Source organism: Pleurodeles waltl, chromosome 4_1 (assembly GCF_031143425.1).
Source record: "Pleurodeles waltl isolate 20211129_DDA chromosome 4_1, aPleWal1.hap1.20221129, whole genome shotgun sequence".
Classification (NCBI taxonomy): domain Eukaryota; kingdom Metazoa; phylum Chordata; class Amphibia; order Caudata; family Salamandridae; genus Pleurodeles; species Pleurodeles waltl.
The window spans coordinates 371,580,638-371,604,068 of NC_090442.1; positions in this window are offsets into that span (position 1 = coordinate 371,580,638).

Here is a 23,431-nt window from a genome sequence, read left to right on the forward strand (position 1 = left end):
TGGTCTGTAGTTGGCACAAAAGATCAGATCTCTATTAGGCCTGGGCACAACTCGCAGAGTTTCACTCTGCAGAATTTCACGGAGTTGCATAAAAACTTTGCAAGATTCTGTGGAGCTATGGAAAGGGGGTGGAATTTGGCCATGTCGTGATGCTTGAGCTAATATTTAGTGCTGGGAGCTTTTTACAGTGCAAACAGTGCCATAGGGTGTGCCAGAGGGTGCTGCTTCTTTCTGCCACTCGGGTAGATTTTTTACTTGAGCAGCAACTTTCTCAACATGAATGCTCACGACCTGCTGCGCCCCCCGGGAGACATTCTAACATCCAAAAATCATGCTAGGTGATGCTCTTTTTATCTCATAAGAATCTCTTGTATATTATCTACTGGCGGTCGCTAGTAGGTAGTTATAGTTAGGACCATGTTTCTACAGATATTGGGTTTTTTGTTTTGCCAATAACTTTGGCACTGGTTGATGAATCTTCACAACATTTTCAAAACTTATACTTTAGTCAGTTCAGCTGCTGTCTTAAAGTTTTTGGGGTGATCCATCAAGGGGGGGCCGAGAAAAAGGGGGGTCTCAAAACATGTTTTCCCCATTCTTTTGTCCTAGGAGCTTTAGACACGCCTGCAGCCCAAACCACTGAACGGAATTACACCAAATTTGGCACAAAGCTAGATTCTGTTCCATAAATAATGTTTTTTGTGTTTTGGTGCGGATCCGTTCAGTAGTTTTGGAATAATTTAAGGCCAAAAAATGTAGATTTCTAGGGACGCGGATCCTCCATGGATCCAACTGTCCCCATGCTGATATCTGATTGGAGGCAAGCACTTCAACCAGGAAGTGTCTGTAGCTATCTTGGGACTCGGCTTCACCCAACAAAAAGAAAAGGTGCCAGGGTAGAGTCACCCTGACCCCTTAGCCCTGGTGGTGTTGTCCCTGAGGAACCCCACCAGGGCTAAATAGCATTAAAAAAAAAAAAAAATCTGAAAAATCCACAGATGGATCCTTCGATTTTTCTGAGATTTCTTTTTTAAAAACACGGTCCCCAGCACTTTCTTTTTTTTTGCCCCTGAGTGGGCCAGACCCTGGGGCATTTGGAGCTTACTAGAGGAGAGGGGCAAATGGGGCCCTCCCCCTTGGGCTTTAATAAGCCCTGGGGACCGCAACCTCTGTGGGGCAAAATGCTTTTTTAAAGTGGGGAAGGTCCCACAGCCTCCCCCATAGCCCTGGGGACCACCTCCTCACTGGCAGTTTAAGTAATTAACACACAAGGGGCCACGCACCCCCTAATCCCCTGGGGATGATCACCTCCCCGGGGAAAAGATTAAAAAGAATTGAAAGGGGTCTGTTCTGGACCCAATGTTGCCCTGGGGACCATCACCTCCTAGAGGCTATAGTTTTTGGAGGAGGGCTGTGTGGCTCCCCTCAAGTAGCCACTGATGACCCTGGGGACAGTCAACCCAGAGGGCTGACTCCTGGTATGTCTCAGGGTGCCCACCCCTAGGACATAGATGTTTGCATTGGCTTTGAAGCTGTAGCCAAGCCACAGCAAATACTTTGGTTTCTGACAGCGAGATCTGCCTTGAGGCTTCCCTGTGGTCTCAGAGCGCCTTTAAGTCCACAATATAAAACATATTAAAAAAACAAATAGGGACAGCGGGGGAGCCCTTTAGTGCTCCTCTGCGGTCCCAGATAGCACATAAATGGCTAAAAAAAACAAAGTTTTAAAAAAAATAATAGCTCCGTGTGAAGGTCACAGACTTTCCCACTGAGCGTTGAGAGTTTGAGTCCAGTCATACTCGTTTCCCTCCTTTTTTAACTATAAATCTTTATGGCTTATACTGAAAGGTGATCTTAATCTTTTTATATGAAAAATATATTTTTCTTTTCAATGTTTATCATACATCAAAGCCTAAAAAAACTCTCTATCTCTCTCCCTCTTCCTCTCTTTCTCTCTCTCTCTCTCTCTCTGTCTCTCTCTCATTCACTTTTTCAATCTTTCTCCCACTCATACACCCACTCAGACACTTACTTACCTCCTCACAGACCCACTCAGACACTCATGCACCCACTCACAGATGCACTCAGACCCTCGTGCACCCAGTCATAGCCCCAGTCGGACCCTCATGCACCCAATCACAGACCCACTCAGAGTTATGCACCCACTCACAGACCCACTCAGACTCTCCCATACCTAGTCACAGACCCACTGACACCCTCGTGCACCCACTCACAGACCTGCACACACACTGACTCACCCACTAAAACACTGATGTACGCACTCTCAAACCCAGACAAACACTATCACAGCCATTTTCACCACCCTCTCACTCCTATTCTGACACCCAGAGAGGCTACGGCCAACTCCTGCGTGCACAGACAAAAGGCCATTCGCAGCGAGGGGCTAGGTAGTTAGGGGAGTTGGCTGCAGGGTCTGCCTGCAAGCCAGGTCTTGCGGGCAACCTTCAATGCACATGGGAGAAGGCCGTGTATGGTGCAAGGTTGGGTGCCTAGAGGGAGTTGGCCTCAGGGCCAGACCTGTGGCCAACTGCTGCGGCGCATGGCCAAAGGTCGTGCGTGGTGGTGGTTGGATAAACATAGGTGGTCATTACAACCCTGGCGGTCGGTGTTAAAGCGGCAGTAAAACCGCCAACAGGCTGGCGGGAAAAAAAATGGAATTACGACCGTGGCGGAAACCGCCAACATAGACAGCCACTTTAACACTCCGACCGCTAAGGCGGGACAAACAAACACTGCGGTGGTAACCGCCAACAGACAGGCGGAAGACAATGTACCGCCCACATTATTACAAGCCACCAATCTGCCACCTTTTCCGGGGCGGATACACCGCAAACAAAAACACGGCGGAAACAGGACTTGGTAGGGAAAACGCTCACCTCTACACATCCCGTGAGGAACCAGGACGCCATGGAACCGGAACTTCAGATTCTTCCAGCCTTTATCTTCCTGCTCCTCTACCAGGAGCACGAACGCCGGCGGCAAAGACCACGGTGAGTACTGCACCTACGACACATGGGAGGGGGAGGGAAAAAACTGTGACACACACAGGCAACACTCCCACCCCCACCCTCACCCACGACGACACACACACCAATACATCATGATACATCACAGTTACACCCCTCAATCACCACTGGAAGAATGCAAGGACAAAAGGAAATGAGTTGAATGATTGTGATATATACGAAGACAGTAATCAAAAATATATACATATATTAAGATATTCACACTATAAACAAATATATACACCAAGAATCCAAGTCCAAGGTATTCCACTATCATAGTCTGTGGACCACTGGGCCCAAAAGGCATGGGCGAGGCCCACAATCAATACCCGAACAAGACGGAGAGCAGCGGGGCTGGTGGCGGCAGTGTCCTGGGCAGCGGTGCTGCTGGTGGTGTCCTGGGCAGCAGTGCGGCTGGCCGCGGTGTCCTGGGCAGCAGGGCTGGTGGCGGCGGTGTCCTGGGCAGCGGTGCTGCTGGCGGCGATGTCCTGGGCAGCGGTGCTGCTGGCGGCGGTGTCCTGGGCAGCGGGGCTGGTGGCGGTCATGTCCGCCGTGCAGATCTTCCCAGACTTGCCGGTTTTACTGTGCCCCTTGCCTACTTTGGATGGTGGCGCAGCTGTCTTCACACCCCCATCTGTACCCCTGGGAGCGGCTTTGGTGGCTTATTTCTTTCCCCTCTCCCGCCGGGCACTGGGCAACTTTTTATGCTTTACAGGTGGGGGCTGTCCGTGCTCAATAGTGGAGGGGGTTGTAAAATGATCAGGGGTGATGGTGGAGGAATGTTCATGGCAGAGTCCAGTCTATTAGTCTCACAGGTGCATTGTCCAAAGGGGCATAGGAAGTGGAGCTGGGGCAGTTTAAGTATGGACAGGGTGACAAAGTGGGACAGAAGGATGACAATCAGGGTGGTCTCATTTCTTGGCGGGGGTCCTGGCATCGTTCTCTGTCTTTGTCCTGGATCTCAGGGACCGTTTGTGGGGTGGTTCTCCATCTGCAGGGGGTGGGGTGCTGGTGTGGTGGTCCTGTGGCGGTGCCTCCTGTCCACTAGCGCCGGCGGAGGTGGTGGGCAGTTCATCATCCAGGCTAGTGTCAGGGGCCCCTTGTTGTGCCACAGTGTCCCTCCTGGTGTTCACGAGTTCCTTCAGCACCCCTACAATGGTGCCCAGGGTGGAATTGATGGATTTGAGTTCCTCCCTGAAGCCCAAATACTGTTCCTCCTGCAGCCGCTGGGCCTCCTGAAACTTGGCCAGTACCGTTACCATCGTCTCCTGGGAATGGTGGTAGGCTCCCATGATGTTGGAGAGGGCCTCGTGGAGAGTGGGTTCCCTGGGCCTGTCCTCCCCCTGTCGCACAGCAGCCCTCCCAGTTCCCCTTTGTTCCTGGGCCTCTGTCCCCTGAACCGTGTGCCCACTACCACTGCCCCCAGGTCCCTGGTGTTGTTGGGGTGGTGGGTTAGCCTGGGTTCCCTGTAGTGGTGGGCACACTGCTGATTGATGTGTCCTGGGGATAGAGGTATGGGCCCGCTGGGTGGGTGCTGCACTGGTGTTTCCAGAGGGGGCAAGCTTTGTAGTGGCCTGTGCCAGTGTGAGGGGAACCGACTGTCCTGAGGTCCCAGATGGGCCGGGCTGGTCATCTAGATCCAGTTGGACAGAGCTGCTGTCATAACTGTGGGCCTCTTCTGTGGGTGGAGTGGACATATCTGGACCCTCCTGTCCGGTGACGTTGGGGAGGGGTCCTGCAGGGGTGTAAAGACATGATTATTGCATCTGTGTGTGCCATGGTGTGCAGTGGGTGGGTGACCGTGTACCCCAGTGCTTGCATTCCTGTGTAGGACCTTGTGTGATAATGGTTTAGGGGGGTGTATGGGTATGTGTAGTGGCTATGCATTGGTGATGGGTGTCCATGCTTTGGTGTTACATGCAGGGCTTGAGTTTGGGATGTGTGGTTTGTGATATTGGGACATACGTGAGGAGTTGTAGTGATGGGGGTGAGGGCGAGGGTGGGGGTATGTGATAGCATGCAGGTGGGTGGGGGATGTAATAGTTAAGATTTGACTTACCAGAGTCCATTCCTCCAGCTACTCCTGCGAGGCCCTCAGGATGCAGTATAGCCAAGACTTGCTCCTCCCATGTTGTTAGTTGTGGGGAAGGAGGTGGGGGTCTGCCGCCAGTCCTCTGAACCGCAATGTGGTGTCTTGAGACCACGGAACGCAACTTCCCCCGTAGGTCGTTCCACCTCTTCCTGATGTCATCCCTAGTTCTTGGGTGCTGTCCCACTGCGTTGACCCTGTCCACGATTCTACGCCATAGCTCCATCTTGCTAGCTATGGTGGTGTGCTGCACCTGTGATCCGAATAGCTGTGGTTCTACCCAGATGATTCCCTCCACCATGACCCTGAGCTCCTCCTCAGAGAACCTGGGGTGTCTTTGCGGTGCCATGGGGTGGTGTGGGTGATGTGTGGGGTGTTGTGTGTTATGATGTGTGGGGTGATATTTAGAGGTGTGTTGTGTGAGGTGCGTGGATGTTGTGTGAGTGATGGTGTGGAGTGCCTGTGGATGCTAGTTTGTAGATGGTGGTGTCTCTCTCTGGCCCTCAGTCGCAATTGTTGACGTAAGGGTTTGTGGGTTATGTGGGTGTGTGTTTTATATTGTATTGGGTGTGTGGGAGTGGTGTGTGTATGTGTATCAGGTGTGTGTATTTCGAAATGTCCAATGTGGTAGTGTTTTGTAAATGTGCGGGTACTTTGAGCGCGGCGGTGTGTACCGCCAATGGAATACCGCGGTTGAAAGACTGCTGCGTGGATTCGTGGGTCGTGATAGTGTGGGCGTATTCCTGTTGGCGTGACGGTGGAGGTTTTGTTATCGCCAGTTTATCTTTTGGTGTGGCGGACTTGTGTCGGTGTCTGGATTTTGGCAGATTCCGAGCTGTGGGTCATAATGACCGTGGTGGAATTCCGTGGCCGCGGCGCTGTGTTGCCGGTCTTCTGCATGGCGGTAAGTGGCTTTTACTGGCAATGTTGTAATGACCACCATAGTGATGAAAATTATTATACATTAAAAAAAACATGGAAATTCGCTAAAAAAACAAAGGTTACAGGGACGTTATAGTTAGGAAATAGAATTTAAAAAACATAGAATTTCATTGAAAAAAGACAAAGTTTACAGGGACATTGTAATTAGGGACACATTTTAAATGTACAAAACCATAGAAATTCACCTGTTAGAGTTAGCTCAAGTAACTATAACTCAGGACCTAAGGTAACTATAACTCATGCCCTCACCATGCACTGCTAATTACCCCACAAATTACGGCACTCATAACGAGGGCACAAGTTATAGTTAATTTAGGGCACTAGTTATAGTTACTTGAGCTAACTCTAACTATAACTGGTGAATTTCTATATAGATGTAGTCCAAGCAATGTTGTCCTGTGATGGCATGTTCTGGCGTGCTTTCTTTACGCAGTGGTGCTGGTTTCACGGCAGGACACCAGTTTGATTATTTAAATATATTTCTTAACTTCAAAAAGGAAAAAAAAACGCACTCCAAAGGTGTAAATTTTCCCAAGTGCTTTAATGCTGAGTTCTAAATCATTCACTAAAATTACGAGAACACCCGACGCGTTTCGGTCATTCCGACCTTGCTCACAGGTATTTCCTGTTGTGCCCCTTCTCAGTGTTTATATACATACCAAACAAAAACATTATTTTAAAAGAAACAAATGTATTCAAACTCAATATTTATACCTGATTTCTGATTACTAACATCCTGATTTCCAACAAACGAAATTATTATTCTATTTTATCTACAGTTAACATCAATAAGTATTTCACATTTGTGATGAATTATGGGTATTGTAGTTTTTTTGTCTACAACAAATTTTATAACCATTACATATATATTTATGCTTAGTTACATGTTACTATTCTATATTCCGGATGCACTTTTGTAGAATCTTCTAAATTTCTGAATTATTAAATTATTAATACAGATTGTTTGCAAATGTAATATCGCGTACCTGGCTGATGCCTGTTATCACTGCTATTAATTACTGTCAATTACGAAAATGCATTTGTTTGCAATCTCTTAAATAATATTCCTACTTATGCACTCAATTGTGGAGGTTTTTTTTAAACACTGAGAACTTTTTAAGAACCAACCAGTGTTAAACAAAAAAGCCATAGGAGTACCTAATATTTAGAAACAAAATGTACAACATTCATTGTAATCTAATCACTTGAGTTAAATTCACACAAGTTGAAACCTTTTCTTTATAAATGAACAAATAACTCCTCATCCTGATTCAACCCTAAAGGGGTCCATGAACGAATCTCTAAAATGTGTCTTGATTCAAGCTGACGCAACTTTCTCTCTCTATCTCCTCCATGTTCATTTATAGGAACTTGATCAATTGCATAATACGTCATTAGTTCCCATTGACTGTCATGTGCTTGCTCCATATGTCTTGACGTTGCATAGCTCCTAGCCACATTAATAGTGGCCCGAATATGTTCTAAGATTCGTTTTTTGTCTCGCATATGGTGTTCCCTAGATATTTAAGGCCACAGGGGCATTCAATGATGTAGACTGTGAATTGACTCTTACAGGTAATGTGTTGTTGAATTTGTTTCACACTTCCATTGCCAATAGAATATTCTTTTGTGTTGTTAGCAATTTTACATGCTTTACAATACAATATATATATATATCAAGGAGATCAAGGGTACGCAGGGGCAACTGGAGGAGTCAAAGATACAACAGTTCGAGGGAGACCTATGAGACAAGTAAAGAAGAAATGAGGGGAAAAGATTCCCTTACGGTTATTAATTTATCTGAACATCAATTAACCCCGGTAGAACGCTCACTTTTGGAACTTGGTTTATCTTTTTGCCCTACTGCAGACTTTGATTTTTGTAAAACCAGGATTGATTTATTTCTCTTTGTACGCAAATTGAAATTAAGGAAGTTATTTTTACAGCAAGAGAGCAAGAAGGGACTTGATGATGCTATTTCTGCTGTCATTAATCCAGCCCTTACTGAATAATGTTTGAGTGACATAGATGGTTTATTGGCTTTGGCCGATTTGGGAGAAATAGACACCTTGGGTATGAATGAGCGTGATTTTCTTGAATCTATGGATCTTGAATTAAATAGACAGGAAGTCACTCCTTTTAAATTGAAGTCCAGGTTCAATCCACCTGCCACTCATGATTCTATTGACACTTTTCATGAAGTTGTTGCTTGTGAATTGTTTGAAGTGTGGCGAAGTTCTAAGAAGGGTGATTATGAGTCGAATCTGGACCATGCACAGAAATTAGCTTTAAAGAGTTTGGTTGATGATCGTAATATTGTAATAAAACCCTCCGATAAAGGAGGTAATGTGGTTCTTTGGGATGTTAATAAGTATTGCAAAGAAGCACAAAGACAACTTAATGATACTGGGAATTATGAAATAACCACTATGCAGAACTACATTGGATCGATAAATCAATATCACAGTAAACTATTTGATTGGAGAGACAGGGGGTTACTTAATATGAATGAATATCAATTTCTTTTGGTTAAAAAGCCTACTGTACCGTGCTTTTATATGTTACCAAAGGTTCATAAGAATTATGATAACCCACCTGGAAGACCTATTATTTCTGCAAATAATAGCCTTTTAGAACGTACATCCATGTATTTAGATTTTTTCCTTCTACCATATGTGTTGGCCTTACCGTCTTATTGTAGGCACACCATGGATTTCATTTCTAAAATTGAGGGGATTCCTTGGGAACCGCATTTTTTGTTAGATACCTTAGATGTGGAATCCTTATATACGTGTATCCAAAATGATTTGGGGATCAAGGCATGCAAATATTTTTTCCGAGCTAGACCCTTGAGTAGGTATGATCATTCTATGATGCTATTAGACATGTTGAATTTTTGTTTGAATAATAATTTTGCCTTTTTAAGGATACATGGTATCGTCAATTGGTTGGGACAGCGATGGGAAGCTGCTTTGCTCCAAGTTATGCTGGAATTTTTATGGGTTGGTGGGAGGCCACTCAGGTATGGATAGAAGAGAATGAGAAATGGACTAGACATAGCCTGATGTGGGCAAGATATATTGATGACCATTTTTTGATCTGGGAGGGAACATATCGAGAACTGGAGGAATTTTTGGAACATATTTCAGACAATACTTTAAATTTGAGATTTACTAGGAAAATACATCCAATGAGAATGGAATTCCCGGATGTATTATTGGAAGTTCAGGACAACACATTACAGACGAGGCTATGCCGAAAAGATACAGCGGGTAATAGTATCCTGCATGCGAGTGGTCACCATCCCACTAATTTGAAGTGGAATATTCCATACTGTGAATTACTTAGGGCTAGAAGGAATTGTAGTACCTTGGAATCCTACAAGGAAGAGGAGAATATGATGATGAAAAGATTGCGAGCAAGGGGTTATCCAGATAAGGTATTACGAATAGCCAGAGAGAAAGTAACTAAAATTAAGAGGGAAACTTCCTTGACAAAAACCCATAAGCAGGAGAATGTAATCCCTGAGATGAGGATAATTACAACTTATAACAAAGCGAGTTCAGCAATTAGGAAGGCTGTGATGAAGCACTGGCATTTAGTAAAAAATGATCCTATAATTGGGAAGGTGCTGGCTTCTCGTCCGCAGTTTACATACCGGAAGGCCACATCCTTACGTGATATTTTGTTCATAGTCAGTTGAGTGCACAGGGTCATCATCACATTGGCTGGTTTAGTCAACAGAAGGTTTTTTTAGGTGTGGCAGGTGTAAGGCATGCAGCAATAGCAAGAATGTTAAGACATATGAGACGGCCTTGGGTGAAAACAGAAAGATTAATAAAGCTATTTCTTGTTTGTCTGATTATTGTATTTATGTTTTACAATGTCCCTGTGGGTTGCAATATGTTGGAAGCACTATTGATCCTGTGAAGAAGAGGGTTCTGGAACATTATAGAGCCATTAAGAACTATGATCCTTCATATCCAGTTGCTAGACATTGGTCAAAAATGCACAATCGTGACCCTAACAGTTTGATATTTTTTGTCATTGACAAGATTGAGAGAAATATACGTGGAGGGGATCGAGAGAGACTACTGAGGATAAGGGAATCAGAATACATTATACTCCTTGGGACCAAGACACTGGGTCGTTTAAACAAGGATGAGGAACTTCATGTACACGTAGGGTTTATGTAATTGAGAGTAATGGTGATTTTCCCAGGTTTTTCTCAATTAGGCGCCTTGTTTGAATCTCACTTTTAGGTATTCATAAATAATTGTGACACTCTCATGACATTCTAATTGTTAAATGGTTTTATGAATATTGTTCAACTATTTTAGCATGGACATGATGGAATTGATGTTGTTCTTAGGGTCACTTGGCCATTTTGAGATTCTGCAATGGAGAATGTACATATATAAGAGGTTGTGTGTATTAATTATTTTCTCCCTTTTTTATCTTTCCTTTTAATCTTGAGTTGAACTTCAGTAATTAAATAATAGATAATTTTGACAAGGACAGTCAACATGAGTTAATTGAATAGTAAATGATGTTGAGTCTATTTTGTTAAAAAGTAAATATGTAGTATATTTTGGTGAACCATTTATAGGTTTTCCTGACTGGGAGAGTAATTTTTTCTATGTTTATGCATGAGCAGTAAAAAATGTCAGGGGAGAATGGGTAGATGTTTTTTCAATTTGGCCATGATGAAGACACTGCTGTGTTGAAACGCCTTGCCATTTAAGATGCATTCTTTGAACCATTGATATAATAAAGCTTCTTGCTTGGGAAGCTGACACGTTGGGTGCGACTTTTTTCTGCTCTTGAATGTATTGGCAGAAAGAAATGTATTTATTTATAATAACGGTTGCCACAACAGTCTGTCTGCACCAGCCTCGTTAGGTGGAAGTAGCCGGTTCATTGTGGGACTTTATATATATATATATATATATATATTTATATATATATATATATATATATTACCTACTGGTGGTTGTCAGTAGGTAGTTATAGTTAGGACCATGTTTCTATAGAAAAAACATTTTTGGTGCTGTTTGACAAATCTTCAAGAAAGTTTCCAAAAAAAGTGTGACGATGATTCTTGATGTGCATGGAAAGTTTTGGGATGATCCAACAAGCGGGAGCCAAGAAAGAAGGAGAGTCAAAAAATTAGCTTTTCCCACGTAAATCCCATAGGAGTTTGGAACACGACTACAGCCCTGACCGATGGACGGAATTATACCAAATTTTGCAGAAATGTAGCTTTCAATACAAAGATTAGGCTTTTGGATATTTGGTTTAAATCCATTCAGTAATTTACAAGAAATTAAGGAAAATCCAAATTTGTATATCTATGTCCACGAATAAATCGTGAATGTTCGCGAATGTGTGTGGAAATATAAGCAATGCATTTGGCTGGCCACAACCTGACTACAAAGTTGCGGCTGTCATTTTATGCTATGGGAGAGGGTCCCTGGGGCTGAAAATAAAAATAGTAAGTGGTATAAGGGGTCAGGTTGGAGGTACCCTGACCCCAGGGGTGTGATATAGGGCAATGAGAGAGTCAAATTATGTATTTCTTTCAGTGTCCTTCGCAAACATTTTGCCTTCACTCCTCCTATTTTTGCTGAATTCATTGTTGTTATACCTAGAAACCTGTGCAATTTACGACTGTCAACCAGTGCTAAGGTGTCTGTGCTCTCTCCTCTAAACATGGGAAAATTGGCTTATCCCCAATTGGCATATATAATTCACTTATAAGTCCCTAGTGAAGTGTTACTAGATCTACCCCGGGCCTGTAAATTAAATTCTACAAGGGGCCTGCAGCACTTATTGTGTCACCCACTTAAGTAGCCCCTGAAACATGTCTCAGGCTTACCGCTGCAGTCTGCGTGTGTAGTTTTTAAACTGTCAGATCGACCTGGTAAAAAAAATGTTTTGCCAGGCCCAAACTTTTATTTTTGATACCTATGTCACCACTAGGGTAGGCACTGGACAGCATAGAGGGCAGGGTGTTGTGTATATAAAAAGTAGGACATTTACTTTTAAATTTTGTATCTCCTGATAGTGAAAAAAACTACATATGTTTTTCATTACTACAATGCCTACCTCTCCAATAGGATAACATTGGAGTTACCTTATTAAATTTAATAAGCTGTAATTTTCAACTGGGAAAAGGTAATCAGTTCATGTTTGGTATCTTTGCAACTGTAATGAGAAATCCTCTCTTATGGTAAAGTCGGATTTTGAATTACAATTGTGACAATGCAACTTTTACAAAGGTGGCATTTTTCTGCCTTAGCCATATAGTGCCTGTAGCCTGCCTCTGGGTCACATGATTAGGTGTAGCTAACAGTTGGGCCTTGTGTACTCCTTCTAGACAGCCACACAAAACAGAAAGCTTAGGTGTGCCTGGATGGGCCATCACTGGCACAATAGGAGGGGGGAGCTGGTCACATAAATTGGCTGTGTCTTGCCTCAACACAAAGGGATACATACCCCCTGTAGTTAGTCTGGAGGAGGGGCAGGGAAGGCCGGATGTCTGGGGACTTCAAAGTGAATCCTCTAGAAGAGTCTCTCACCTTTCAAAGGAAGGGCACTAGGTACAAATTTTGGACCTCAAACACCACCTCTTCAGAACACTTCTGGACCTGTAGACCCCCTACCAGGAAGAAAAACTGCTATGCAACTGAAAGGACTGCCACTCTGCTGGACCACTGCCATGAAAGACTGAGATTGCTGCCCTGTTGTGCAGACCTGCTGTCAGCTGCCCTCAAGTGGGGGGGCAAAAAGAACTGCACTTGCATCTGTTGAACCCTAAACTCCAAAGTGACTCCAATGGCTAGTTGGGTGGCCTCCTGGCTAGCCTCAGAGACAGAAGGATCTAACAACCTTGAGTCCAACATCTGGACTATGCCAATTTGTGAGTCCACCCTGCCAAGTGGTGCCACCCCTGTCCTGAACCTTTGGAAGTGGGCCACGTAGTGCCACCCCACTCCTGGACCCTGGGAAGTGGGCCTATGGTGTTGTCTCAGCCTCTATGGATCCACAGAATCAACGCATCTCCTCAGCTGCGTGCGCAAACCTGAGCCTAATCGGTGCATTGCTACTGCTGTGTAGAATGTTCCATTGCAAAGACCTGCATTGCATTGTTGCCCGTCACCTCATTGGATTTGCTGCTGCATGTTGCATCCTTGGCGCAGGCCATCACAGCCCTCGTCTATGGCAACCTTGACGTAGGACTCCAATCGCAGCCTTATAGCTCCTTGAAACCAATGCATCTCCCAGACTACATGACACATCGTCGATGGGGACACTCGCAATGCTCCACAAAGCAGGATTTGAGGCACTTTGTTCAGCGGGCCTAATTGTGTTGCCATAGCTGGCCCGTGCTCCATCACAGTCAGCCTGAACTTGTGACTTTGTCCCAGCTTGGCACAAGGAGATAGCTTGGCGCTTTGTGTCTTCTAGCACTATTTTTATGGAAACCTTTAAAGTTTAATATGTACAGTTCTACTTGATTGGATTTTTGTTGTTTTGGTCTTGTTTCTTTTGTGGTGTGTTTTCACTGTGTTACTTTTTGAGGTATTGCACAAATTCTTTACACATTGCCTCTGCGTTAAGCCTGACTGCCCTGTGCCAAGCTACCCAAGGGCTAAGCACAGGTTAATTTAAGGTTTACTTGTGACTTCTCCTTCACAAGGTTGTGGTTTCTGCTTGTGTAGGGTCTCCCCCTCCAAACCAGTAACCCAATATCTTACATCTGGTGAAAGACTAGTGACCAAAATCCATATATTACAAGGCATAAAGCAAAATTACTGGTACCTCCTATCCAATGTCTTACACACTTGGGAGCATATTTATACTATATTTGTGACAAATTTGCATAATTTTTTAATGAAAATTCGGCACAGACTTAACTCCATATTTATATTTTGACGCTAGACACATCTAGGGGGTGATTCTTACCTTGGCGGGCGGCGGAGGCTGCCCGCCAAAGTAACACCGCCAGAACACCGCACCGCGGTCGTGAGACCGCTGCGGTGATTCTGAGATTTGCCCTGGGCTGGCGGGCGACCGCCAAAAGGCCGCCCGCCAGCCCAGGGCAAATCAACCTTCCCACGAGGACGCCGGCTCAGAATTGAGCCGCCGTAGTGGGAAGGTGCGACGGGTGCAGTTGCACCCATCGCTTATTTCAGTGTCTGCAAAGCAGACACTGAAATACTTTGTGTGGCCCCCAGGGGCCCCGCGGCACCCCCTACCGCCATCCTGTTCATGGCGGGTTTCCCGCCATGAACAGGATGGCGGTAGGGGGTGTCTGAATCCCCATGGCGGCGGAGCGCGCTCCGCCGCCATGGAGGATTCACTAGGGCAGCGGTAAACCGGTGGGAGACCGCCGGTTTACCCTTTCTGACCGCGGCTGAACCGCCGCGGTCAGAATGCCCTTCGGAGCACCGCCAGCCTGTTGCCGGTGCTCCCGTGGTCGGTGACCCTGGCGGTCACTGACCGCCAGGGTCAGAATGACCCCCCTAGTGTCAAAATATTGGCTTTAGCACATTTTTTAGATGCGTGCCTCTACCTTACGTCAAGGAGATGCAAGGTAGGCATTCCCATCTAAAAATGGTGCTATCCCCATAGCCCAAAATGTATTCCCCTTTGCTAAATAGATGCACAGGGGGTAGGAGGGGCTAAATAATGGTGCAAAGCTCGCTTTGCACCATTATTTAACGCCTGGGTCAGACCAGGCGTTAGTGGACCTGGGGACCCATTTCCATGGTTAAACACCATGGAATGGGTCCACAGGTGCCTTCTCCAAGCCACACGAACACCCCCACCCCCACCAGAGGGACACCAGAGGATGAGGGACCCCATCCCAGGTAAGTCTGGGTAAGTATTGGTAAGTTTTTCTTTTCTTTTTTTAAGTGCCATTGGAGATCCTGAAATGGGTCCCCCTGCATGGCACTGAGTGCAATGGCCATTCCCAGGGGACACTGGTCCCCTGTGCGGGCCATTGTGATGGTGGGCATGAATCCTGTCTTTTATAAGACAGGAGTCATGTGATATGATTGGTGTTGCGTCAGGAAATGAGTCATTTTTTGAGGCAAACCCCCTTCCCTGTACCCCTACCTGGATAATGTAATTTTTCCTGACGCTAGCCCACCCTGAGCGCCGGTTTGCAAGATTCCATAAATTTGGCGCCCGCCTGGCACTCTGGAATGACGCAAGCAGGTGCTATACTTTTTGCTGCAAAACTTAGTTTGCACAGTTTTGCGACAAAAAGTATAAACATGGGCCCTGGTGACTTGCAGCCTGGTAGGCTTTAGCATTGAGATTAATTTTCCCTGCATAAAATGCAGTAAAAATAAGACTCGACAAATGAGTTGACCAGGTGTGTTGAGACCTCACTCTTGTGTACTTGCTGCCCGATAGTAGCACTTTGTGCAGAACAGATAGCTTGGCTTTCGTGTACTTATCAGTTCTTAGAAGCCTATTTTTATTGGTCGCCCATATCCTCCCACCAAAATTCCTCTTTCTCTTTGGGTTGTGCTTCTTGCTGCCAGGTGAGTTTATGTGGCCTCAGACTTAGATTTATTAGTCCTCAGGTTCTGCGGTGCCTTCAAGGGACTAACGCTGCAGTCTACCCGAGGGCCTTATTTATTTATTCTTTCAACACATTGTGAAAACCAAGTATAATTCGAGGGTCTTCTTCAATAAGGGTCTTTCACCCTACTCATTGAATATTTGAGTTAAAACTGCCTTCTGTCCCCAAATCATGTTTTTTCCCAAGCCTTCAAGATCTTTTCACCGTGTCATTCAACGACGAGTACCATCTGGCTCAATAATGGGCACTCCTCTGAAGCCAAAGAATCGTCTATGGGTCTTTGACAAAAGATGCCCTCTTGCCTTAACGCTGTGAAGTTTCCCCCAATGCATGTGGGACCTTCTAACCATGTTTTGATCCCCGGGGCACTCCTGTCTAATCCATCTGTGTTACTCTCATATGAAGGCCCTGCCTAGTTTATGCAGAGACGTGATGATCAGTGTCCTCCCCTCGCCTAGTGCCACACTCGTCCTATCACTGGGTCAGCAACCAGCCTACACCATGAATAATTATTTATTTTATTTTATTTCATATCAAGTTAGAAATTACATTATTCCCACCTCTATGCAACATGTTTTTGGCAATTGAAGAGTATGAGAATGGTAATTATTGAAACTGAACATACAGCATGAATATGCATTATCAAGGCCAGCTTGCATTTTCAGTTAAAAGCCAGAATCTTGGCTTGACTTTGACAATGCATGTTTAACAAAAGGCGCGACCTACACTCTTTGCCCTTACTTGTTTTAATTGTTGTGTTTCGTTCTAGTTAGAACATTTCTTTAGGCCGGGCACCAAAAGTGCTGAGAACTGTTCGTCATTCCACGTGACCTTGATTCCGTTAAACTATTAACTTTCATACACAGAAACGTGCTCCTCCCTAGCAAGTTATCCAATGAAACTTCCGTGAGTTAAACTGAGTCAAGATTGTAGCAGCCTTCAAGATTTTAGTGAGTGTAATCAGGCGCAATAATACCCAGTAAGTATATAAGGTGTGCCTTGAAAAGTGTTCTTTAAGTTGACAGCGTGTTAAAGTAAGTTAAACGACGAGATTACAGTCTTGCATATGTCTCTGAAATAAAACATTAGGCAATGTGCAAGCCAGATTTCATAAAGGTCTCCTCTTGCGGGTGCTGACAGACATCTTTAAAAGTTCACATTATTCATTCTTTCCCAGTCCTTCACAAGGTGTTCACAGCTGACTCATTCAGCCTGACACCGCCTTGGTGTCACTTCTAAACAGCATATACATGAATAGAACAGTTTTCATGGTACATCTGCCCCCCCCACCAGAATGAAAATATTCTTGTTACTATATTCAGCATGGAAGTTGTTAAACCTGACAGCCTTAGGGTGGTCATCCTCCAACTTTTTGCCTGCCTACCTCCATTTTTCTGACAGTGTTTTTGCTGATTTTAGGACTCTGCACACTTTACCACTGCTGACCAGTGCTAAAGTGCATGTGCTCTCTCCCCTAAACATGGTAACCTTGGTTCCTACCCAATTGGCATTCTTAATTTACTTGTAAGTCCCTAGTAAAGTGCACTAGAGGTGCCCATGGCCTGTAAATTGAATGCTAATAGTGGGCCTGCAGCACTGTGTCACCCACATAATGAGCTCCTTAGCCATGCCTCAGCCCTGCCATTGCAAGACCTGTGTGTGCAGTTTCACTGCCAATTTGACTCAGCTTTTAAAAGTACTTGCCAAGCCTTAAACTCCCCTTTTTCTACATATAAGGTACTAAGGTAGACCCTGGGTAACCCATAGGGCAGGGTGCTTTGTAAGTAAAAGGCAGGACATGTACTAATGTGTTTTACATGTCCTTTTAGTGAAAAACTCACAAATTAATTTTCCACTAATGTGAGGCCTGCTCCTCTCAGAGACCAGCATTAGAATTGCACTCATATATTTTTAAGTGCTAGATTCTGATCTGGAAGGAGTAGCCCTGTCGTGTTTAGTGTGGCCAGAATGGTAATAGAAAATCCTGCTCACTTGTGAAGTTGGAATTAATATTACTATTTTGCCACGCTTAGAAAGTGGGCATTTTACTGTACTTACTGCCATCTGTACCTTACAGCCTGTTTCAAATCCACATCTGGTCTGTGCTGGTTGACAGCTCCCCTTGTGCATTCCACCCAGATAGCCATAAACGGATACTCATTCACATCTGCACTCATCTGCATACTGAATGGGTCTCACTGGGCAGGAATGGTGGAGGGGCTCTCTCTTACACTTCAAAGGCCGGTGGCGTGCGCTCACACAAAGGATTGATAACCCCCGAAAGGGATCCTGGCAGACAGGACTCATCTGAAAGGGGAACTTATGCACTTCAAAACCACTCTTTGAAGTTTCCCCCACTTCAAAGGCACTTTTGGGTATACATATACTGGGTCTCTGACCCCACCAAATCAGACAGTTCTGGATCTACACCTAGACTCTGTCAGATGAACTGCCTGGCTTCCCAAAGGACACATCTGGACTGTTTGCTGAGAAGAACTGCTGCCCTGCTGCCTGCTGGCCTCTGACTCTGCTGGAAGGACTCTTCCTTTCCCACAAGTGCTCTCCAAGGGCTTGGATTGAGCTTGCCTCCTGTTCTGAAGTCTCAGGTCCACAAAGAGTTCACCCCGTAAAAGAAAATCCCTGAGTGTCAAAAAATCGACGCAATGCCTGCACAAATTGATGCAGTGCCTGCCTTGTGGTGGAAAATTTGCTGCACCACCTACCGGATCAGCGCAGCACCTGCTCCATCTACCAGCGCATCAAGGATTTTCAATGCATCATCCCTCGGTGTCAAAATATCCTTGCATCGCAATGAGAAACTACGGCTGCGCTCCTGGTAATTGATGCATTACCTTGCAACGTGGAACGAAACAACATATTGTCTGTGCTGCGCCGAAAAAATCTGATGCTCACAAAAAATTATTAGCAGGAAAGGGACAAATTCAATAGTTATTGCACAGAACCAATAATAACTCTTGGTTCAAAGGGGTAAAATTATTTCCCTTATTTATTTCATTTACTAATACGCAAACAGCAACAGAGGCAAAGGCAAACTGCCTATCTATAAACTAATGACACTCAAGTGAACCTATATACACTTATATATACACATTTACATTGATAACAGGCATGTGGGACAGACAATACATACAATGTCTAAAAACATGTGCCCTACTCCAACACTTTATAAGAAAGTCACAAACAAACCCAATAAACATAGTGATCAATAAACGTATGGTGACCAAGGGTCTTGCACCCAGCTGTATACTGCCTTGAATTTTTTGTAGAAGGTAGTAAGTAGTGCTATTAACCAATTTTTTGGGGATCAATTAATTATTTGCCCAGACTCCTTGGACCCATTAGAAATATGTCGATGCGTTTCGGCCTAACAACTCAAGGCCTCATCAGGACTGTCGGAGAACGCTGGCAACACTTTGCATCTGTAAGGCAAGTGTCCGTACTTGATTACTCAGTTCCCGAGTGCTATTTACTTACGCCACTCATTTCAAATACCGGCATCTGTATGATAATTACGTCAGGTTTTCCTATCTAATGCCAGCCAGTACAAGTTAGCAGACCCTTTGTAATCGGAAAAAATCAGATGCAGCACCTTATTTTTGAATGCATCTCCTCCTCTGCTGCCCCCGTGCATCCTTATTTTTGATGCATCCCAGGTACTGTTTGTTACAGGGTATAACCAATTATTCTTAAGGATTAAGACTCATTTCAATTTTTTTTAAGTGATATCTCAATTTATGCATAATGGATTTTTGTCATTTTTATCTTATTTTATTCAGATAAATATTATCTATTTGGCTAATCTGGTGTGGATTACTTTTTGTTTTGTTTTCACTGTGTTACTGTATGAGTTATTGCCCAAATACTTTACATATTGCCTTCTAAATTAAGCCTGCCTTCTCTGTGCCAAGCTACAAGAGACTGAGCACAGGATAATTTGGATTGTGTTGTGGCTTATCCTGCCAACTAGAAACCAAATTTCAAACAGAAGTCATTTAGAGTTTGCCAGGAGGTCACTGCTGTGACCCCTGTCTTGCCCTGTGCGAAAACTGGCACTGTCTTTGCGATCCCTGGCCTCAGAAGTGGTAAAATTAGTTCCAGGATCACAGGAGTGGCTCGTCCTTGTGGACATTGGTTGGGGGTCCACTCTCCTTGTTTTTGTCATTTTTTTATTATAATAATAGTGAATAATATTACATTATTCGCTTTTAGTGTAATAAAAAATGGTGTACAGATAACTGGAATATGTCCTTCCCCCCTGAGGTAAGTTTAAAAATGCTTTTAAATGTGTGTTGCGTGGATGCTTCAGTGTGTTTATGCAAGAGTGTGTGTGTATGTGTGAATGTGGTGTATGTGTTAATGTATGTACATGTGCAAGCAGGATATGTGTGAATGTGTGAGTATGTGTAAGCATGTGTATGTATGAGTGAAACTGAAGGTCAAAAGGCATGTGAAGTCACTTACGCTACCCCTGGCATTTTAGTGAATTGACATCTATAAGATTCTGTTGCTATCTTACTTCACATTGATATTTACTTTGTTGTTTTATTTATTAAGATCCTAAACAGATGTGCATGCAAAAACACAAAGTACTTTATACAAGGATTCTGTAAGTTGTTGCATTACTGCATGAGTTATCATACCATATCTAATATAGTGAATGGATATGTGTCACTTCATCTTCAAATACTCATTTACTGATGAAACAGTGGGCCTCATTTTGAATAATTAATAACTGGACAACTTAAATGTGCTATGATATGAAATATGATTCCATTTCAACTCAAATCGTTGCCTATTTTCATTGTTATGTTATGTGTATCAGTAAAGCACACTATCACCCGCAAGAGCATGCTAGCACTTCGCTTCTTGTGGAATTCAAATAGAGAGGAGGAGGTTCTGACGTAGAGTTTGAGGTCATTTCACGCTTTATGGGACATGTAAGAAATGATGTGTGTGAAAAATGGGTCTCTTTCACGTACCTTGAATTCTCACTTTACCCTTGCTGTCAATCTTCTATAGGCAATACCTATTAAAATATCTGGATTTGAAAATATGTGTTTCTGGTCCTGTCCTGAAATAAGGTCAGATGAAAGTAAGGCAGATTTTATTGAAATCAGTCAGATGTAGTTTCTCTAATACAGTTGTTCAATGACCCTGCTCAGACTTAAAATTCCTTCCACTCTGTCTCTCGCTTTACTGATGCACTTCACCAGGACATATAAGAGTTACAATTTAAACACATCAAACAAATGCACCAAAATGTGTATTTGTGCTAATATTAATCATGGGCTTATAATACCTTTTCATGGTCTTGCTTGACAGTGCAGCTGTTCCCAGAACATCATGTGATAACCACTGGAAGAGGGGCTTCAGCTCTGCCCACATGTTGGGAGTCAGGAGTAAGTTTTGATTGGGCAGAGATTGAGTGCTTCCACAAAAAAGTACTTGCCCTTATTACAGCTGTGATCATTTCTTTTATTTATCTATCTGCCTGAGTCTGAACTTTCAGCTTGAACTGTAATGCAATTAAAGTGTCATAGATAACTAGATAATTTATGGTATTCCTCTGGCAGCAGCACTAATAGGAAGCAGGCATTCATTGACTTGCATGTATGTTTAGGTTCGATTTGACTGCAACTGTCCCCTGACCTTTTAATCTACACCAATGTTAATTAATAATAATATTAATAATATTAAAAATAATAATAATAGTAATACTACTACTACTACTTCTACTACTACTACTACTACTAATAATAATAATATTAATAATCCAAATCCATTCCCATGCTATCCATGTGCAATGCTTCATTTTACCACACACGATTCCTTTAAAGACAGCCCTATTCACATTTCCAAAGCTTGTTACTATTCAAGTAAACCTCCTATCCTTGGAGTTCATTTATTTTCATGATTACATATTGTCTAGAGCCATCGGTGCCCTTCACAAAAAAAGGTAAACAAACATACATAGAAAAATAAGGAACACAACCAGCCCAACACAGTATGTACTACTTTTACATGTAGACAATAAAAGGACACCAGTTGATGGGAAAAAGACAATAGGAAAACAAGCATTTGCAATGCAATGGGTCTCGCATTTCTCCGAATTAGAGCTATTAGTAGTTGTAAACGCCCAACCAGACTTTTCTTGCCACATTAAATGAAAAAAAGAGCGTGATCGTGCTGCTACAGTTAAGTCGTAGTAAAACCTATCAGTAAAAGTGCAATTATCTACGTAACCGGCAAAAGTACAATTAACTATGTAACAAAGTCGATGTCATGGAAAGCGCTTGACTTCTGGCAAGTGAGATCCCGCTGCAAACAAAGATAAAAAGTAGTCCACAAACCCGAGCCTTGCATGTTTTCAGTACTTGGTCGCTGCGCTCGAGGAGGGCTAACCACCGGAAAAGGCATGACGTATGCATGCCTTACACTAATGAAAGCAAGCAGATTTTAACAGGCAAGCCCACGAACCAATGAAAGAAACTGACGTGACATGGACGGAGCCCTGAGCCCTTTTCTAACTCCTAAAGCGTCTTGCAAGCGAAACGCATGTGCAAGCGCATGCTACGCAGTCTCAACCCTAAAAAGGAAACTGATTTAACATAGATGATCAGCTTTTTTAAACTGATCAGTATAACTTGCAGTGAATTACCCAGTTTTCTTTACACATTGTAAATAATTCAACAAACCATTCAAGAGAAATATTGTGCAGTTAGGGAAGTACACTCATTAAACATACACTTTAATCTTATTGCAGGCACAAGACAATCTCGCATCTTCAATGGTATTTGTATGCAGATAGATATTATTGTATGAGTTACTTCTTACTGTACTCACATGGAGGTACTGGATCTCACATATAGTTTGTACTCTAGTCTTCTTTCTCACTCCGCTTTCCATGTCTAGAGGTTGTATATGATTGAAATTGTCCCTCTACTAAAGTATCTCACCAGCGTTCAATGCTCACAAATTCATTGAGGTCTAGCATTTGGAACAGGTTTCTCTAAGTAGCTCTTCTGTGTCAGCCCAGCCTACCTAATTAAAAGCTTTTGCTTGTCTGAAATAATATATGTGCATCAAAACTGAAAAGTGTGTGGCAAAATGGAACATTGCTCAGAAATGGAGCTCTGGCATTCCTCCAGCACCAAACGTGGGAGACAAGCATGGAACATTGCAAACTCTTGGGCGAGGAAGTCTACAAGGGTCAAGGTTGCCAGAAAACAATTGACAGCGTCTGGGACGGATGGGCCACGGGAGACAATTGAATGTTCAGAATAAGACAGGTAGCCATAAATCTGTTTCAGGTTAGAAGGGTGGGAGCCGAACCTGTGCATGGATAAGAGCCAGGGGAAAAATGGGAGGGGGTGAGGTCATGGAAAGCAGGCAATGATGAGGAGAATGTTGATTCTGCAGTTGTACTGTGCCATGGTTCTGAGGTAGTCAATGGGCATGTTATGACAGGTTTTGTTAACATATATATGCTGTTATGTTTAAAACAATAATCAAATACAATGACGAAAATAAATGAAAAGTGTGTATTTTAGATGAAAATCCGTGTATCATTGAAACTACGCTGATGTGTGGAGAAAAAATGGTTGAAATTCCAAAATATATTTAAAACTGATATTTGAGTGATAAATTATTACTAAGATTGTAATAAAATTCCTTGGTGTCAGGGGTGTTGCATCTATGCGTGTTAGGTATTTCCCATTTAAAGGCATTCTAAACTGACAAATCTTATTTACG